Raw genomic sequence first — 18,486 nt, 5'->3', positions numbered from 1 at the left:
GAACGGGAAAAGGCCTTTTGGGATGTATCATCCCAAAAGGGCATCGCAAATTAGAGAATCGCAAATTTGCGATTCTCTATTTTGCGATTGCATTTAAGGAATTGCAAATTGCGATTCCTTAAATGCGATGTAACAAGCACCCAAGTTGTGCGATTTCTCCTTAAGAAATCGCAAATTACCACCAACTTCAAGTTGGTGATAATTTGCGATTTCTTTGAAAGATGCACTTTTTGGCATTTTTCAAAGTGCCATGTGGCGCACATACATGCTCTTAGGGCATGTATGTGCGCCATATGTGCACACATGCTCATTTCAGGGGTGCATCAGGGTGTCCTTATGACACCCTTGCACCCTCGAAATTATTCTCAATTTGCGATTCTCTAATTGCGAATCGCTAATTGAGAATGTCTTCCCATTCATTCCTATGGGCCTCCTGGCCCATAGGAATGAATGGGAAGGTATTCCTTAATTGCGATTCGCAATTTGCTAATCGCAATTAAGGAAGGCCAAGGAATCGCTAACAATTTGCGAATTTTTACTTACATCTCGTTTGCAATTCCCAAATAGCGATTCTCAAAAAATCGCTATTTGAGAATCGCAAATGGAGAATTTGATACATATGCCCCACAGTGACTAACAACCTATCTTGGTCAAGTCAACTCCAAATTCAATTAGCAACAGCCAGTTCTGATGGTCTTGGGAAATAAACTTGTATTGTTTTTAAAGAACCTGTAAACCTCTCAAATGGCCCCAGTTGTGCTTCATGGAATTAAAGCACAACCTATTACTTCCATCACAAAGATGAATAAGTTAGAGTCACAGGTGTGGGAGACCCAGAGACGTGTTTGTTTGTGGGGCTCAACCCCAGTTGAAACTCTGAGGTTAGAAATACCAATGAGAGGAACGAGGGGGACACATTACTATCGCCATCTCTCCAAGGCTCCATCACTTGTTGGGAAAAAGACAATTTGGACCGAAATAATAAATGATGAGGATGGAAAATATTTGTTTTCTTAGGTGTTATATTAGATATTACCATAGCAGATATTTACAATGGAGCTAGCCCAGCTAGTATGAAATTATAGTTGAAAAAATATATCAACAAAAATATTTGAAGAATGATTTCTCTCATTCTGTAAATATTAAAACGTTACGTTTTATTTATTCCAATGTGAAAATGGGGGAAATCGAGATCTACTTAAACTCAGGCCTTGGCCTAGATATTAGAAGGTTTACTTTACATACATTTTAAATATAAAAACCTACCAATAGGTGAGCATTTTGGCTACCAATTAACGACGGAAAAAGTACCTGCGCTGTCTATCACGTCATGTTGAAACTAGGATCTCATTCGTGTGCTTCGTCTCCGCCCAGGGCTAGTATTTTAACAAAATGTTTATTTAAAACTGATTTTTATAAGATAAAATGTTCAAACCTTTCAGAAGCTTTGATCATTTTGTTCTTCCCCAAAATATTGAATGCCTGTTATAGATTGTATACATTTTTTAAATCTTTCATTATTTAAACACGCCTAATTGTTAGACGATCGCTTTATTTGCTTTTCATAAACTCTAGTGCAGTCTCAGATCCGCTCTTTCTTGGACAATGAACGCCCCACGTTTAAAAACATTCCGTGCAGGAGGACAAGCGTTTTCCATAAGCACAGGTTCCTTATGGAATAGACCCCTTTCGACCTGCACCGGGTATTACATTGTTTTCCATTTCGCAAAGACCTGAAGACCTAAAGACCTCCCTTTTCTTCTGACATCAGTATTTCCACTGCGCTGTGGCCAATGTTCTCTGAGCGCCAGAACATCTCCAGGTAAGCACGCACTTTATAAATAAATGAACATAAAATAACATACCATATGAGGTTCCCAAAATTGAGTCTAGGATATAACTACACATATGGGTGGGGGCCTAAAGAGAAGAGAGAATTAGGGCGTAATTTATATCTTGGATCTATGTATACTCTGTTGCGACGGAGTATACACAGCGCAAAGGTAAGGACCTGCCAGCCAAATTCAAAGGCAGGCGGACCTTAGATTTAATCACAGTGGAGACGAGTCCGCCTCCACTGTGCTTAAACCCTCCTAGGGCCCTGCAGACCTCTAATTCCATCCACCCAATTTAGTTGGACGGAATCAGAGGTCAGTTTCCAGTGCGCGTCACCACCAGGAGAACACTAGTGGTGAGGGGCAGTGAACCCGCTAAATGCTCCTCTTAAAATGGGAGCGCTCCCATGGCGAAAGGAGCATTTTCATTTTTATTTCCAAAAAGAAAACCTTGCTTCGGGATTTCCTATTTGGATGTAAAAAAGAAAAGATGTTGGTGCCGGCTCCGTAATGTTGACAGAGCCCTGCGCCCAACCATAAACAGCATCGACCGGGGTCGCCATGACGACCATCCCTGCCAATGCTTACGCAATGACCCCCAGCTTAGCGGCCAGCTTCATCAGGGCGACAGAGGCATTTACTCTGTGTCCCTGCTCTCCTTGATGGAGAGATGGCCCCCTGCCATTATATAAACGAGGCCCTTAATCTCAGACCTTGAGGGAACATTAATACACAATTGAGATTGCCTAAAATCATAGCATTTTCATGCCGCATAATGTTAATAGAAACAAAATCACACAGTAAAAAGCTGCACTTCTTCTGCTGTTAAATAACAATAAACGCCTTTCATCCGTGCCAGGATGATGCTTGGGGCATGCGCAGTACACCATAAATCCACCGGGTGCCCTACTGAAGGGCCCACGACCCCACATCAGAAAATGTGCAAAGGAGGCGTGGGCGCGCGTGGGATGAACAAACCTCACCTCAAAATGTGGAGGGTTCACCTGGGAATGCTCATCCGAAATACTTCATTGGAGAAGTTTTGAACCCGATGACGTCAGCCAGGAGATCCTGGAGGCGGGGGCGGTGCTCGGGTTTGAACAGGTTGACATCTGGACCCAGGAAGTAATGGGGTAGATTTCCTTGCCAGAGGTAAAACACAAGATCGTCCACCAGCCGTACGAAGCTCACCGCCAGGTCCTGCCAATCATCCTTTGAGGGGTGCTGCTCACAAGCCCAGAACAACACGTCTGTAGGAACAAGCACATGCACTGGTTAGCCCCACAAAAGATGCTCTCAACCGCCCCCTGATGACGCGCTTAGCACTGCATTCAATGGGTTTTGTGGCCTTTGTTGATGGTCATTATTTAAGACGTTCCTATCTATCAGTGATGGCTGGTGATATTATCAAGTGGTGGGGCGTACAAGTTTGGGATGAGTGCTGTGTGGCAAGTGAGAGTAGCGAGCGAGCCTGACTTCTATAAGGGAGGACTGGGGGGCTCTCTCCCCCGGAGAACTTTGACAAAAGAGTGGACATATGGTGCATTTTCAAGCACATTTGAAAAAGCAAGAAAACTATTAAAGCAATTGTGAAAGTGTAGTTATGACACCAATAAAGAGATTTCATATTTCATATCACAACACCTGTTCTTCGTGCAATGCTACGTGCTACCTTCGTATCTTTCAAAATCCCCAAGACTTCAGTCAGTCACGCAACTTTGATGGCAGCACCCCCATTCTGAGAATCGTTTCAGCACCGCTGGGGCCACCCACGGAATCTGTCACCAGGCAGGCCCTGTGTTGTTAGCTTATGTCCTGACAAATGGCTTGAGTTTTACTGCTTGCATTGGAAAGAGCCGCTTTCAGCAAACCCCTGGTTGGATCATGTAGGCTGCACGCGACCCATTGGTCAGGCCATAAAGACAGCACACAGCAGGGCTAGCTTTAGCGGTGATGGCGCCGGGTGGGACAGTGTTTGCTGGTGCCCCCCAATGACCACCTCCACAACGGATACCCTTACTGGCACCCTTTAACAGTGCCCCATAAAGTCTCCATAACTACTCTCCCTCAGATGCATTTAATTCGTTTTTATAGTGCCACTCATACCAGTGTAAGGTGTCAGAGCACCTTACATCACACACATTACACAGACACAGTCAGTCATACTTGTGTAAATCAGTGCATAGGAAATGTCACATACGACAAAGGACTACAAGATGTAGGAGTCACATGTCATCTATACTGCTAGACAATATATTTTAAGAGTGCTTGTTCTGGAGAAGCACAACTTTTAAAATGTAACAAAGGTTGGGGGTTCTCTTTAGTAATAAGAATGGATTTATACTCAAATGAACCCTTTATACAACTTTAGGCTAATGAAAGACTAGGGAAAAATCCTAACACCCTAAACTATACCATGCAGTTTCGTGCATCTCTTTGATGACAGTTAATAACTATCTGTTCTATATTAGGATTTTAATTTATAAACTGCAAGTAACAAAAGGATCTTTCTGACCCACTGACCTAGTTACATTATATGCACTGTGTGATCTGCATGGTACACTTTCTAGGCAGCAGGCACATTAACCCTCTGCGCTACCTTACACTGAGTCAAAACTTCCACTAAACAAAACTCTGATCTCGCTCCAGGAAGAACATTAATCACTGCGGTTATCTTAACATTTTTATTGTTGCCTAAAATTGCTGGAGACAAGTAATGCACACAGGGCTAAGGCCAGTGCTCAAAAGGAGTCAGATGGGATGTGAACTCTTGGTGAAGGAAATGACAAGACAGCCCAAGTCGATTGTGAAAAACTGTGAAAATGCGTGCAGGCTCGCCTCTCGCTGGCATGTAGATACAATGTGCAAGATAACAATACATCAGTAAAACAGTTGTTTTATCGATCCTCACAGACAGAGAGGGCTGCGTGGCTTGCCTGGTGCTGCAGTTGGTCGCAGCGGTTCGGGGTGATTTATGTCAGTTGAACAAATTAACTATCAGCTTCGTGCAGCTGTGTAGCATGCGAACACAAGCCAAAGGCGAGAAACAAAACCAAACTTTACATGTGATGCCTTGGGAGACATGGGGTGGGGGTGGGGGTGGAGGGTGAGTGACTGGGGTCGAGAGGGCTTGCAAACCGCTGATGCCGCTGGAATACACAACAGGCAGTTACTGAGAAATAGCCAGCGTGCAGCCCACTGTAAATTTAATTGGGCAGACATCCAGCCGCGGCCCGTGCAGCTAAGAGCGGTGGGGCCCGGTGGGTGGGGATTTTTCCCTCGTGCTCGTCTGTCAAACGCGAGCGAAGCTAGCAGCAAAACCTTTTTAGGCAATTCAAGCGTACTTACCTGCTGTGCATGGAAGCTCTTTTCAAATCAAATGCATGCCGTAAGCCCGTAGCAAAACTAGCAACCAACAACGCCTGTGACTGTCTCTGTCCTTGCGGCATGAAAAGGGAAGAGAGACAGCCTCCTCCCACCCCCGCGTTGCCTCAGTCTCATGCACACACAGTCCGCACCAGGGCAGAGGCCGTGTCTGTAAAACCACACGCCTCTTAGCCAATCGTATGCTGCTCCTGCTGTTACAGCTGCACTTGGATTGGCTAGGGCAGGCAACCTCAACGCTCATTACTGAGACCGGGGGCTGTGGCTTTGAGTCACCCCCGGGCCACTAATAGGCACTAGAGAGGCCTGTAGTGTGCATGTAGGATTGGCCAGAGAAAGGCAGCCGGCCAACCCAACATGCGCACTTGGGCCCAGGCGCCTCTAAAGAGTGTCTGTTAATAATGTTAAGCGAGCCCCACCTCCCTCAGGCCTGCACAGGCTTAGGATCCGCCTCAGCCGCGATTATGCAACCAGCCCGCGGCAAAAGATGACAGCCGTGGGCTGCGGGCAGAATGTAAACAGTACATTTTTATAAATGGTACTTTACTTAGATTAATGGAGGGTTGGGGGCCATAATATAAGTAGGGCAAAGCCCCAATGCTCTAATGGAGGCACCGCCCCAGGTCATATGGCGTGTCACACTTACAGGCTGGGCACATCCCTAAGGTGGGCCACCTGAAGTGGACAGTCGAGGAAGGGTTACACCATCTTGTTTTTAGTGAAACTAGGAACTCTGGGTCAGGATTATGCCTACTCATCACAGGAAGTGGTCATATAGGGAGTGCAGTCACCCCAGAGGTAAGTAGTCCATTAGCTACTATCCTACACTCCTCTAAACACCCCAAACATTAGTATTTAGGTGACACAACAAAATCAGATTTGTCTACTGGGAACTGGAGAGGACAAAGGGAAAGCTGTCACCACGAGAGATGAGGACTGACTACGAACTTGGCACAAAACCCTGCCTAACTGCTGGACCCTCGACAACTGCAAAGACCCGGCTCGTCCAAAAGCTGTGCTCACTCTCCAATGCTTGGAGGACTGCCTAGCACTTCGGCAACCTGTTAGCATCTCCCTTTGGGTGGAGGAGCCATCCACCTGCAGCTGCAGGCACCGACTGCACTCACTCTGTATTCGAATTGCTGGCCAATTGATTAGTTGGAACTAACTCCTGAGGCGGAAGCCGGGAGTAACGCTCGTTTTTAAAAAAAACTGTATTTGTAACCGCTTTTAATTTGTGTGGTGTTTCACTTGCCCCTGGACACTCCCCCTAATAACCTGTTCGGTTCTCCCCGCGCACCCGATTGAAGCGCTGCTGCGGGTCGGACAATCCATTGACGCCATTCCTGGGGAAGCCCACAGGCCACGCCCACTGCCGTGAGGCCACACCCCCCCTCCCTCAAAACAATGTGCCTCCCCCGGACACGCAGCTCAAAAAGACATCAGAAAACAGCTCCCTGGTACTCAGAAGAACTTAGAGACAAAAAGCGCATCTGTAAGAGGCTGGAAAGGAAGTGGCGTCTGAGCTACGCTGCTACGGACAAAGCCACTTACAGGGAGGCCATTGGAGCCTACAAATCGGCTATAAAACTGACACAATCGATTTATTACAATGATAAAATAATGTCGGCCAAATGCAAATCCAAAGAAATGTATCAAACGGTAAAAAGCCTAACTACATCTTTTCCGGACATTGACTCGGACCCATTCCCCCAAAGTCATTATCCAGCAGCTGAAGTAGAGGAGTCGCCTTATAACACCCTAGCCCATTTCCCACAGTTAGACTCAGTAACACTCGAGTCTCTGATGCACCAAATAAAATCTGGCTCCCCATGCGACCCTGCACCACCGAATACGCTGGTCTCGGCTAGCCAGGTGATTCTTCCCACACTATTGGAGTTATTGAACTCCTCGATAGTGACTAGCATAGTTCCACTAACCTGGAAACATGCCAGGGTTCGAGCACTCTTGAAGAAACCCAACCTCGATCCTGGCAACCTCAACAGCTATCGTCCTATCTCATTGCTCCCCTGGGCAAGTAAAGTCCTCGAAAAACACATCAACACCTCTTTAACCAGGTTTTTCGAGAGCAACCATCTGCTTGACACCACCCAGATGGGCTTCCGCCCCAAACATGGTACGGAGACGGCTTTGGTGGCAGTCACAGAGGAAGCGAGGCGGATCCTAGATCAGGGGGGATCAGTGGCAGTGATCCTCCTTGACCTGAGCGCCGCCTTTATACGGTGAACCATAAAATCCTCCTTCGCCGCCTCCTGAGCTTAGGAATATCAGGAGAAGCCCTAGCTTGGTTCAAGTCCTTTTTAAAAGACCGCACTTTCCGAGTCTTTGAAGGAGCCTCAGTCTCCTCAAGCAAGCTTCTGGAATGTGGGGTACCGCAGGGCTCCTCATTAAGCCCCACGTTATTCAACGCATACATGAGACCACTGGCAGGGATTGTCCGTCCGCATGGCATTAAGATCGTCACTTATGCGGACGACACCCAGCTAGTGGTCTCCCTTGCGCATAAGAACAGTCAGCAAGCACAGACCAGCTTGATTCCCTGTCTGGAGCAGGTAAAGAGCTGGATGACGAAGTCATGCTTAAAGCTCAATGGGGATAAAACCGAGCTCATGCTCCTCAGTCCAGCTGCCCCCTCCACCCTAGAGCTATTGTGGCCCCCCAGCCTAGGTGCCCCCCCTACACCCAAAGATAACATAAAAAGTCTCGGAATATGGCTAGACAAATCCCTAACATTCAATACACAAGTCACCAAATTATCAGCAATATGTTTTGGTCTCATCAGGATGCTGAAAAAAATCCTCCCACTTCTTCCTTTCGAGGCCAAACAGGTAGTCATCCAGGGCTTGCTTCAGTCCCGTATTGACTTTAGCAATGCCCTGTATTTAGGGGCTCCTGAATACTGCCTGAACAAACTACAGCGGATCCAAAACTGTGCAGCCCGTACACTTCTTGGAATCCCCCGCAGAACCCCGATAGGGCCGGTATTAAAAACTCTGCACTGGCTCCCTGTCAAGGAAAGAATTAAGTTCAAGGCCATGTGCATCACCCACCAAGCTTTCTGGAAATCCGGCCCTGTAATCAACCACTCCCTGGTTACTCCCTACCACCCCAAGAAAGAGCTTCGCTCCTCTCAAGCCTTCCTAGCCGTTGTCCCGCAGATACGAAGATACAGAGTAGGAGGTCGATCTTTCTCCTACAATGCATCCAAACTGTGGAACTCTCTTCCCCTACATCTAAGGTCCAACCCCAACCTATTAACCTTTCGCAAACAATTAAAAACCTTCCTCTTTAACTAAAATCAAACTTACTTCCTGTGATCAACTTCAGTAGAAGGTTCTCTCTATTCCCTAGCGCCTGGACGCCTCAGGGCAGCTGTTCGCGCTTAACAAATTTCTTTCATTTCATTTCATTTCATTCATTTCATAGGGTCCACAGAGGGAGCATCTCACCAGGAAGAATTCTTCACTGCTCCAGGAGGTGAAACCCATGTCCCTGCAGAGTTTGGAGACACCAGGTCCTCCAGGAGTCTCTCAGAATCAATGCCATGGGTATTGGAGCTTTTGCCAGAAGGAGTAGTTTCTTACCTGTAACTCCAGTTCTGTAGTAGGGGTATCTCTGTTATAGTCATAATCTATGAATAGTCCCGCCCATGTGCGGGGACCCCGGAGCAATCAAAATATCTCTTAAGCTGTCCTGCATTTGCAACCCTGCAAAGACAGTTAAGAGACAGACAAAATAATACAGCCTAACAACAACACGGCTGCACTGGCCAGCACTTCCTCTAAGGTGAACACAAAAGCCAAAATAAAGTTTAAATGTCATTTTTTATTCACATCTGACATGTTCTTTTATTATCTCACACTCCCTTCACCAAAATCCCTTTAAACAATAGAGAGGAAGGGGTGGACAGACAAGCCCTATAGGCTGTCATTATGTGTCTGCTAAAGGGATACCGTGCCTTTAAGAAAACTCTCCAGAGACCCCCGGTATCCCAGGATGCACAGCCAAAGCAAGTTACTTTCAGTTCTTTTTGAAGGTGTATAACAACAGGCCTGATACTGCCAGAATTACTCCACCGGGGAGGAGGCAGGGTCGCTTATGACTATAACAGAGATACCCCTACTACAGAACTGGAGTTACAGGTAAGAAACTACTCCTTCTGTAGTAGGGGATCTCTGTGTATAGTCATAATCTATGAATAGAATGGCAAGCCCATCCCAACCAACAAACAGCGGTGGAGTAAGAACCAAACACCAACAAATTACTGTGCAAACAAATTCCTCAGCGAAGCCTGTCCAACCTGCGCATCTGCCCTAGCATCAGAGTCCAGGCAGTAATGCTTTGTAAACGTATGGACCGACTTCCAGGTGGCAGCCTTACAAATGTCAGCAATTGGAACATTCCTAAGCAAAGCCGTAGTATCTGCTTTGCCCCTAGTCGAATGCGCTGTAGGCTTACCCCCTAACGTCTTATTAGCTTTCTGATAACAAAGCTGAATACAGGACACAATCCATCTGGAGATGGACTGCTTTGAGGTAGCTAGACCAGTTCTTACTGAACCATAATTAACAAACAGTTGATCCGACCTGCGGATGTCTTTTGTCTTATCTAGATAGAATTTCAACACCCTACGCACATCTAGCGAATGCAGAGACCTCTCCGCCGGAGAGGAGGGATGCTGAAAAAATGTAGGCAAAGTTATCATTTGATTTACATGGAAATCAGATATCACTTTAGGTAAAAATTTAGGATGAGTACGCATTACTACTTTAGAAGCATGGAACACAGTATACGGCTCTTGACAACACAGAGCCTGAATCTCACTCACCCTCCTGGCCGATGTAATGGCCACAAGGAAGGCAGCCTTCCAGGACAAATGCTGCAACGAAGCCTTATGAATAGGCTCAAAAGGCTCCCTCATCAATCTGGATAACACCACGTTCAATTCCCATGGTGGAGAAGGTCGTCTAACAGGGGGAAACACCTTACGCAAACCCTCCAAAAAATCTTTAATCACAGGGATTTGAAAAAATGAGGTTTGGGAAGGGCCCTTTCTATACGCAGTCAAAGCTGCGAGATGAACTTTAATAGACTGAAAATTAAGTCCAGATTGAGCTAACTGCAGCAGATAAGGCAAAATAACATCTTCTTTACAGGATGTAGGGTCAATGTCTTTTGCCTTGCACCATAAGCAGAATCTCTTCCACTTATAGGCGTAAGAAGTCCTCGTAGACGGTCTCTTCGCCTCTTTCAAGATCTCCATACAGTCCTGAGGTAGGTTCAAGTGTCCATACTGCACTAGCTCAGGAGCCATGCTGCCAAACTCAAGGACGAGAGATTGGGGTGAACCATCTGTCCTCCGAACTTCGTGAGAAGGTCCGGCCGACACGGCAGGCGCCGGTGTGGCAGAACAGACCGATGAAGAAGGTCGGTGAACCACCATTGCCTCGGCCACTCCGGAGCAATCAGGATCATCCTGGCTCTGGATTGCGACAGCTTGATCAGCACTGCCGGAATCAGGGGAATGGATGGAAAGGCGTAGAGAAAGCTGTTGGACCAGCTGATCCATAGGGCATTCCCCAGAGTCCCTGGTTGGTAGTACCTGGACGCGAAGTCGCGGCATTTGCTGTTTTCTGCCGTAGCGAACAGATCGATGTCCGGAGTGCCCCACTCTGCGAAGACGTCTCTTAGCACGTCGTCGTTTAGCACCCACTCGTGATTTTCTTGAACGAGCCTGCTGAGCGCATCGGCTTGGGCATTCTGCACTCCCGGCAGATGGGTTGCCGTGATCGTTAGGTTCCTGGCCACCAGCCAATTCCAGATCATCTGTGCCTCCCGAGACAGCGTGCGTGAATGGGAGCCCCCCTGCTTGTTGAGGTAATACATGGTAGTAGTATTGTCCGTCTGAACTAGCAGGGAGTTCGTCGTGAAGGAGGGATGGAACGCCTTCAGGGCCAAGTGTACTGCTCTGAGTTCCAAAAAGTTGATGTGGTAAGTCATCTCCGTCGGTGACCATCTCCCCTGAATCTGAAGAGGGCCCGAATGCGCTCCCCAGCCCTGGAGAGACGCATCGGTCACTATGGTCTGGACCGGAATATCCTTGTGAAAGGGAGTCCCCTTGCAAACATTCTCTGAGGAGCACCACCATTTCAGAGATTGGAGAGCGTGTTGGGACAGATGAATCGTGTCCTCCCAACGCCCCCGCCTCTGGTCCCATAGATCCTCCAGACACTCCTGCAGGGGCCGCATATGCAGACGTGCATTGGGGGTGAGAAAGATGCAGGAAGCCATCGACCCCAGTAAAGAAGACACCGTCCTCACTGTAGGAGAGTGGGCTGAGAGGAGGCGCAGGGCCTTCCCACGGATCGATAAGCGTCTCTCCTCCGAAGGACACACGCTTGCGTTCAAGGTATTGACTGAGGCCCCCGAGTACTGGAGACACTGCACAGGGATCGGCACTGACTTCGACATGTTGATGTGCAGCCCCAGGCGATGAAGCAAGGCAGCTGTCCTGTTGAAGTGACACTAGGCTTCCCGGAACGTGGAAGCCTTGATCAGCCAATCGTCCAGGTATGGATACACAAACACTTTGTTCTTCCGCAAGTGTGCTGCCACCACTGCCATGCACTTGGAGAACGTCCGTGGTGCAGACTTCAGACCAAACGGGAGTACTGTATACTGGTAATGCTTGTTGCCTACCAGAAACCTCAGGAACTTGCGATGCTTCGGTGCGATCGGCACATGAAAGTAAGCGTCCTGCAGATCTATGGCGCACAGCCAGTCTCCTCGATGCAACTGAGGGTAAATCTGATGCAGGGACAACATACGGAACTTTTCTCTGCGGATCCACTTGTTTGCTTGACGCAGATCTAGAATAGGCCTGAACTCGTTCTTGTCCTTTTTTCTGACGAGAAAGAACCTGGAGTAAAGGCCTTTTCCTTCTTGCCTCAAAGGAACAGCTTCTATCGCCTTCTTCCTTAACAGAACGTCCGCCTCCAACTGGAGCTCCCGCACCAGGTAGGGAGAGCGCACTGGTGGAATCTGTGGAGGCGGGCTGGTGAAACGAAGACTGTATCCATTGCAAACAATATTCAGCACTCACTTGTCCTGAGTTATTGTCCTCCACTCTGCCAGGTAGTATTGAATACTTCCCCCCACCGGAGCGGGTAACGGACGAGGGGGAAGTGACCTTTCAGGGCTTCGACCCTGCCGGGGCTTTGTTCCCCGACGAGGATTGATGCTGGCCTCTGCCCCTCTGGCGCTTCTGAAAAGACTGCCTCGGGAACTGTTGTTGTTGCTGGTGCTGTTGTTGGTGACCAGACTGACGCCCTTGACCGCGTTGCTTAGAATAACGCCTGCCATAGGAACGGAATGACTTCTTCTGCTCCTTGGGTTTTTCCAACCCCACGGCCTTCAGGGTTTCTGCTTCGGCCTTCATGCGGGCCATCTCGTCATCCGCATGAGACCCGAATAACGTCGAGCCAGAGAAGGGCAAGTTAGCAATCTTTTGCTGCGCTTCAGGTTTTAGAGAGGTAAGCCTCAGCCAGGAATGTCTCCTCATGTGTACCCCATGACAGTACCCATGGGCCGCCAGCAACGATACATCCCCCGCCGCACTGATGATCTGGTTGGAGACCATCATGCCCTCGTTCAGCACCTCCTGGATGTCCTCCCTTTTGTCCCTAGGCAGGGAGGCAGCAAACTGTTGCAGAGAGTCCCAAAGCGATTGGTCATAGCGACCCAGCAGGGCGGAGGCACTAGCAGCCTTCATAGTCGTGGCCGACGTAGAGCACATTCTCCTCCCCAAGGAGTCCATTTTGCGACTCTCCTTATCCGGAGGAGCCGTGGAAGAGGGCGTCGTGGAGTGTTGTTTACGAGCCGCAACCACAATGACAGAGTCCGGGGGAGGGTCCACCCTGAGGAACGCCGGGTCCGAATCAGGGGCCCTGTACTTCTTCTGCAACCGTGAGGGAGCAGACTTCACCACGGCTGGTGTCAAGAAGACCTCCATGGCTGGTTCCTCCAAACCCGGAACCAAGGGAAGGAGGGGGCGTGACAGGTGAGCCTTGTGCAATGTCTCAAATATCACCGAGGTAGTGGGAACCGGGACTGTTACTGAGATTCCCAATTTCGCCGCCCCCCTCATCAGCACATCCTGGAAAGTGGCAATATCATCCACCGGCGAGATTCGAGTAGGCGGAGTTTCCAACAACGAGGGGGGGAGCCGTCCATTGCCAGGAGTCCGTATACCTCGTGCCTCTGGAACGAGATCTATACCTCCGTCGTCCATGCCTTGTGTGAGTGGACGACCTGTGTCTACTCCGTGACCTCCTGCGGGATAGAGAGCGTGACCTCGGTCTGCGTGGAGCCTTAGGAATCGCCGGTAGCCGAGGAGACGGCGGGAGCTGAGGCACCGGCGGTGGCGGAGGTGGCGTAGGTCGCTTAGGAGGAGGAGGAGGAGGAGGAGGAGGCGTAGGAGGCTTCTGAGGCAGCGGCTGAGGGAGAGGCTGCGGAGCTCCATCACTCCTTGCAGGAGAACCTGGACCAGCACTGTCCGGACTCCCTTCCACCCTTCTCTTCTTGGCGGGCCAGTCCCGTGCTGAAGTAAACGAGGGGGAGCGCCGTCGTCTCCTCGATCCACGACTGGAGATCGTAAGCACCGAAGACGTGTTCCCAGATGTCACCGACGTCGAACTGATCGTCGACCTCGTACGGCGTCTCCTCGCCGTTTGGCGTCCCCTCGACGTCGACCGGTGGCCCCTCGACGTCGAACGTCGGGTCGACGGAGAGTCTCTCGACGTCGACGGCGAACGATGTCTCCTCGACGTTGATCTCCTTCGCCTCGACGGCAGTCGCCGGTGTCTCGGCGTCGATGTCGTCGGCATTGATCCATCGTGGGGCTCGGTACGACGTCGGTGGTGTGTCGACGTCGACCGTGGAATCCTCGACGGCGACCTAGTCTTAGGTCTCGCCGGCCCCTCCCTCGACGTCGAACGTCGAGAACGCCTGGATCGACGGCGAACACACCGGTGCTTTACCTCTCGCCGTCGACGTCGTCACCTTCGACTTCGAACGCGACCTACCAGCCGGTAGGCGTCGTTTCTGCTCCTTTTTCTGCCCGGAGGTCCCTCCAGTGGCTGAAGCATGGGCAGAGGAAGGGGAATGAGATCCTCCATGCCCCGAAGTCCCACCTGTCCTCTGCTTCTCCTGTCCCTGGAGGCGAATCTTCTCTCTGTCCCTCAGGGTCCTCTTGGAGAAGGTCTTGCAGATGGCACATGTAGCAGGGACATGTGAGGATGCCAAGCAGAGGATACAGACATCATGTGGGTCCGTCTTGGCCTTTTTCCTCCCACACTCGGGGCATTTATCAAATAAAGCCATGCTAAGAGTGGGCCAATCACACCAAATTGCAGGATGCAGTAGAGAAAGGCTCTAGACGTCGAATGAACACACTATATTATCCAAAAAACCAAAATTTATCCAAATATCCACCCAAAAGGGTAGAGCTCAAGCTCCAGGGTCCTGCTAGCAGGAGCCGGAAAAAAGAACTGGAAGTAACTTGCTTTGGCTGTGCATCCTGGGATACCGGGGGTCTCTGGAGAGTTTTCTTAAAGGCACGGTATCCCTTTAGCAGACACATAATGACAGCCTATAGGGCTTGTCTGTACACCCCTTCCTCTCTATTGTTTAAAGGGATTTTGGTGAAGGGAGTGTGAGATAATAAAGGAACATGTCAGATGTGAATAAAAAATGACATTTAAACTTTATTTTGGCTTTTGTGTTCACCTTAGAGGAAGTGCTGGCCAGTGCAGCCATATTGTTATTAGGCTGTATTATTTTGTCTGTCTCTTAACTGTCTTTGCAGGGTTGCAAATGCAGGACAGCTTAAGAGATATTTTGATTGCTCCGGGGTCCCCGCACATGGGCGGGACTATTCATAGATTATGACTATACACAGAGATCCCCTACTACAGAACCAAGGCGTGTTGTGTGTCCAGTCCAGGCATCACCAATGCCAAAACTGACCTACCAACGAAGGACTGCAGGACCAACGAGGCCAACACCGAGAGCGGCACTGCTGCCCTATTTTCTTCCCCCCTCCTGGTCACCCAAGAACTGTGATAGCCTCTAACTCCAGTGACCCCTTCTGGAGAAAACACCCCTGCACCCAAGCGCCACAGCCTAAGTTCACGGAGACCGACAGCGTCCCTTTCCCCAGGGACCCTCATGAACTGAGCCCCCCGTTGGGTTTAGTCGAACGTGTTCCTAAGTCCCCACTTGCAGCCTTTTTCTTACAGGTACCCTTCCATTGACTTTACAATGTAGAGCTCAAGGCTACCATTGTGACCAGCACCTCTGCACCCAGACACACCAGCGCAAGTAAACACAAACTGGTGCTAGTTCTTTGTTCCTTGGCCCCCAAGCACCTTAAGTTCGGAAAGGTTCCCCTTGAAACCAATCGCAAGTGTATCTATGCAGTGTGTATGTTTCTCCCATAGGATTACATTACCACTCACTCCTCAAAATAGTTATTCAACTGTATTTTCTATTGCTCCAAAAATCTATAACTCCGAAATATAACTCGGAAAGTACTTATCTAATTTCGATGATTGTGGCGTCTATATTAATAAAAACATCTGTTATTTTTCTAAATTGGTCTCAGATTTTCTTCTTGAGTGTGTGTCTCATTTATTGACTCTGTGTGTACAACAAATGCTTAACAGTACCCTCTGATAACTCTAAACTGCTCGACCACACTACCACAAATGAGTGCATTTGGGATTGTTAATTTAAGCCCTATAAACTAATAAGGGCCATCTGGTCTTTTTTCATGGTGCGCCCTTGCATTGGCACTACCATATAAAAAGCCATCTTCCTACAGAGAGACACTAATTTATTTATTTGAAAAGTTTCTATAGCGCGGAATAGACCCTGGAAGGGTATCGGAGAGCTTTACACAAGTTAGAACACATAAAATGTTAATACAAATAGCTACAAAGAGATAGTAACGAGTAGGAAGGACAGTTTTGATGTCAAACATTCTTAGAGGTCCAGGGGGATTCAGGAGTGTGAAAGTCAGCGGTCCTGATGATCGAGTGTAGGTTCTGTTTGGCGAGCAAGTTGAGTGAGGTGGTTGGGTAGAAATAGGTTCATTAAAAACAGTTTGACTTCATTTTTTAAGGAGATTCTCGAAGGGTTCGTTCTAATTTCCGGGGGCAGGGCATTCCAGATTCTGGGTGCTAGGCTGGAGAAAGTTTGGTTGTATGTTTTTTTTCCGGTATTTTTGTGGTTTCAATAGCCAGGTGCTGGAGCTTCTCGATGCTCTGCCACCGCCTGATAGTTCCAGTTTATCTGCTAGATGCTTTGGTGTGCAGAAGTACAAGGCTTTGTGTGTCATACAGGTAATTAATTTTTAGCTGTGATCTTGCCTCAAAAGGCAGCTAGTTCAGTGCCTTTAGATCAGGGGTGATGTGGTTTTTCCTTTTGGAGCCGGTGACCTGTCTTGCAGCCGCATTGAGAGAGGCTTTTAGTGTAGCTAGGTCTGTTCTCGGCAGACCACATAAGGTTATATTCCCATAGTTTAGTCTCAGTATCACCAGGGATTGTATTGCTGATTTTTGGTCGATGGGAAGGAAGGGTTTTAGCTTTATGATGATGTTCATGTGGAAGTTTACTCCTCTGGTGGCTGCATGTTGAGATTTTTCATCGATTGTTATTCCTAGGGATTTTGCTGAATCTATGATGTGTGGTTTGCAGTCGAAGGCTGTTAAATGTTTAATCCAGTCTTCTATGTTAGCGTGTCCTCGCGGTGGGGTAATTAGGAGGAATTCGGTATTGAGTGCGTTGAGTTTGAGGTGGTTTCTGGTTAGCCAGTTGTGTGTTTTTTGTAGGGTTGTATTGAGTGAGCGGATATCCTCAGGTGATTATACTTTTAGGTATAGTTGGGTGTCATCAGCATATATGTGGTATTGAACATTAGAGAGTTTTAGAATTTCGGTTAAGGGTTTCATGAATAGATTGAAGAGAGTAGGTGAGAGAGAGGAGCCTTGAGGTACTCCTAAGGTGACCTCCGTGGAGGTCGACAGCGATTGGTTGAGCTTGATTCTTTGTGTTCGGCTGTCTAGTAAGGAGGCGAACCATTTTAGGACATTCCCAGATATCCCCATTCTGTGTTCAAGTAAGTCTAGGAGACTATCGTGTTTGACCGGATCAAAGGCTGAGGATGGGTCTAGGAGGATTAGGAGGCAGGATTCATTTTGGTTTAGTATCCTGAGCGCGTCATCCACGATGTGTGTCATGGCAGTTTCCGTGCTGTGGTCCTGATGGAAGCCAGATTGGAACTGGTCAACGAGGTGGAATTGAGCTATGTGGCAACATAGTTGGGATTGGACGCATTTTTCTAGTAGTTTTGCTAGGGTAGGGATAGTGGAGATTGGACGGTAGTTATCTGGGACAGTGTGGTCAGCTGTGGGTTTTTTTAGAATGGGGGTTACTTGACCTGTTTTTAGGAAGCTCAGAAGTGTTCCTTGCAGCAGGACGGTATTCACTGTCTTTGTCCAGAGTGGGATTAGAGAGGTTTTGATCTCATTGAAGATATTATTTGGGAGGGGGTCACAGAAGTGGTTAGATGGTTTAAGTGTTGTTATGATCTTGAGAATGTCATTTTCATTGAGAGATTTGAAGGTGTTCTATGACGCTTTGTTTTTGAGGGGGGAGTTCGTTTTGGTTAGTAGTTTGTGTAGACGGAGGTTAGTGGGGGGTACGGTGAGGTATTTTTTTGAGGTGGTCATATGCTGTTATGAGTTCACTCTCTATGTTTTTAGACTTTTAAAGGAAGTGGGAGGCAAATATGTTGCAGTTTGGTTGGAAGTTTGGTCCTAACGTGGAAGCACTGGTTTCTTGAGCGGATTGTTGCTTGATAATTTCGAAGAGTTTCCTTGGTCGATTTTTGGCCTTGTTTAGTTGCTCTTTGAAGAAAATTGCTTTTGAGAGTCAGATGTGCTTGTTGTAGGTGCCTCTTTGAGATCTCAGTTGCTTAAGGTGCTCTAGCGATGGTGAGGATCTCCATGTTCGTTCAGCTAGTCTCAGGTTGAGTCTTTGGTCATTTAGGCACCCATTGAACCATGGTTTGGAGTCTTTCGAGGAGGTTCTTGTTAGCTGAAAGGGCGCAACTGCGTCAAGAATGCTTGTCATTCAGTTGTTGTAGTGGTTAGTGAGGTCGGGGACCTCTGTCATGTCTACTGGC

General features: G+C 48.3%; 1 pseudogene across 1 annotated transcript in view; it reads right to left on the bottom strand.

Moving 5' to 3' along the window:
* Positions 1-18,486, bottom strand: part of LOC146863645 (protein mab-21-like 3) — a 116,404-nt pseudogene that overhangs the window by 57,018 nt on the left and 40,900 nt on the right. Inside the window, exon 4 of the transcript XR_014976555.1 lies at positions 2,819-3,085. The product of XR_014976555.1 is annotated as a protein mab-21-like 3 (transcript). The remainder of the gene's footprint in view (positions 1-2,818; positions 3,086-18,486) is intronic.

Source organism: Triturus cristatus, chromosome 2_1, assembly GCF_964204655.1.
Source record: "Triturus cristatus chromosome 2_1, aTriCri1.1, whole genome shotgun sequence".
Classification (NCBI taxonomy): domain Eukaryota; kingdom Metazoa; phylum Chordata; class Amphibia; order Caudata; family Salamandridae; genus Triturus; species Triturus cristatus.
The sequence above is the reverse complement of the archived record's forward strand: the minus strand, read 5'-3'. Positions and strand labels throughout refer to the sequence as shown.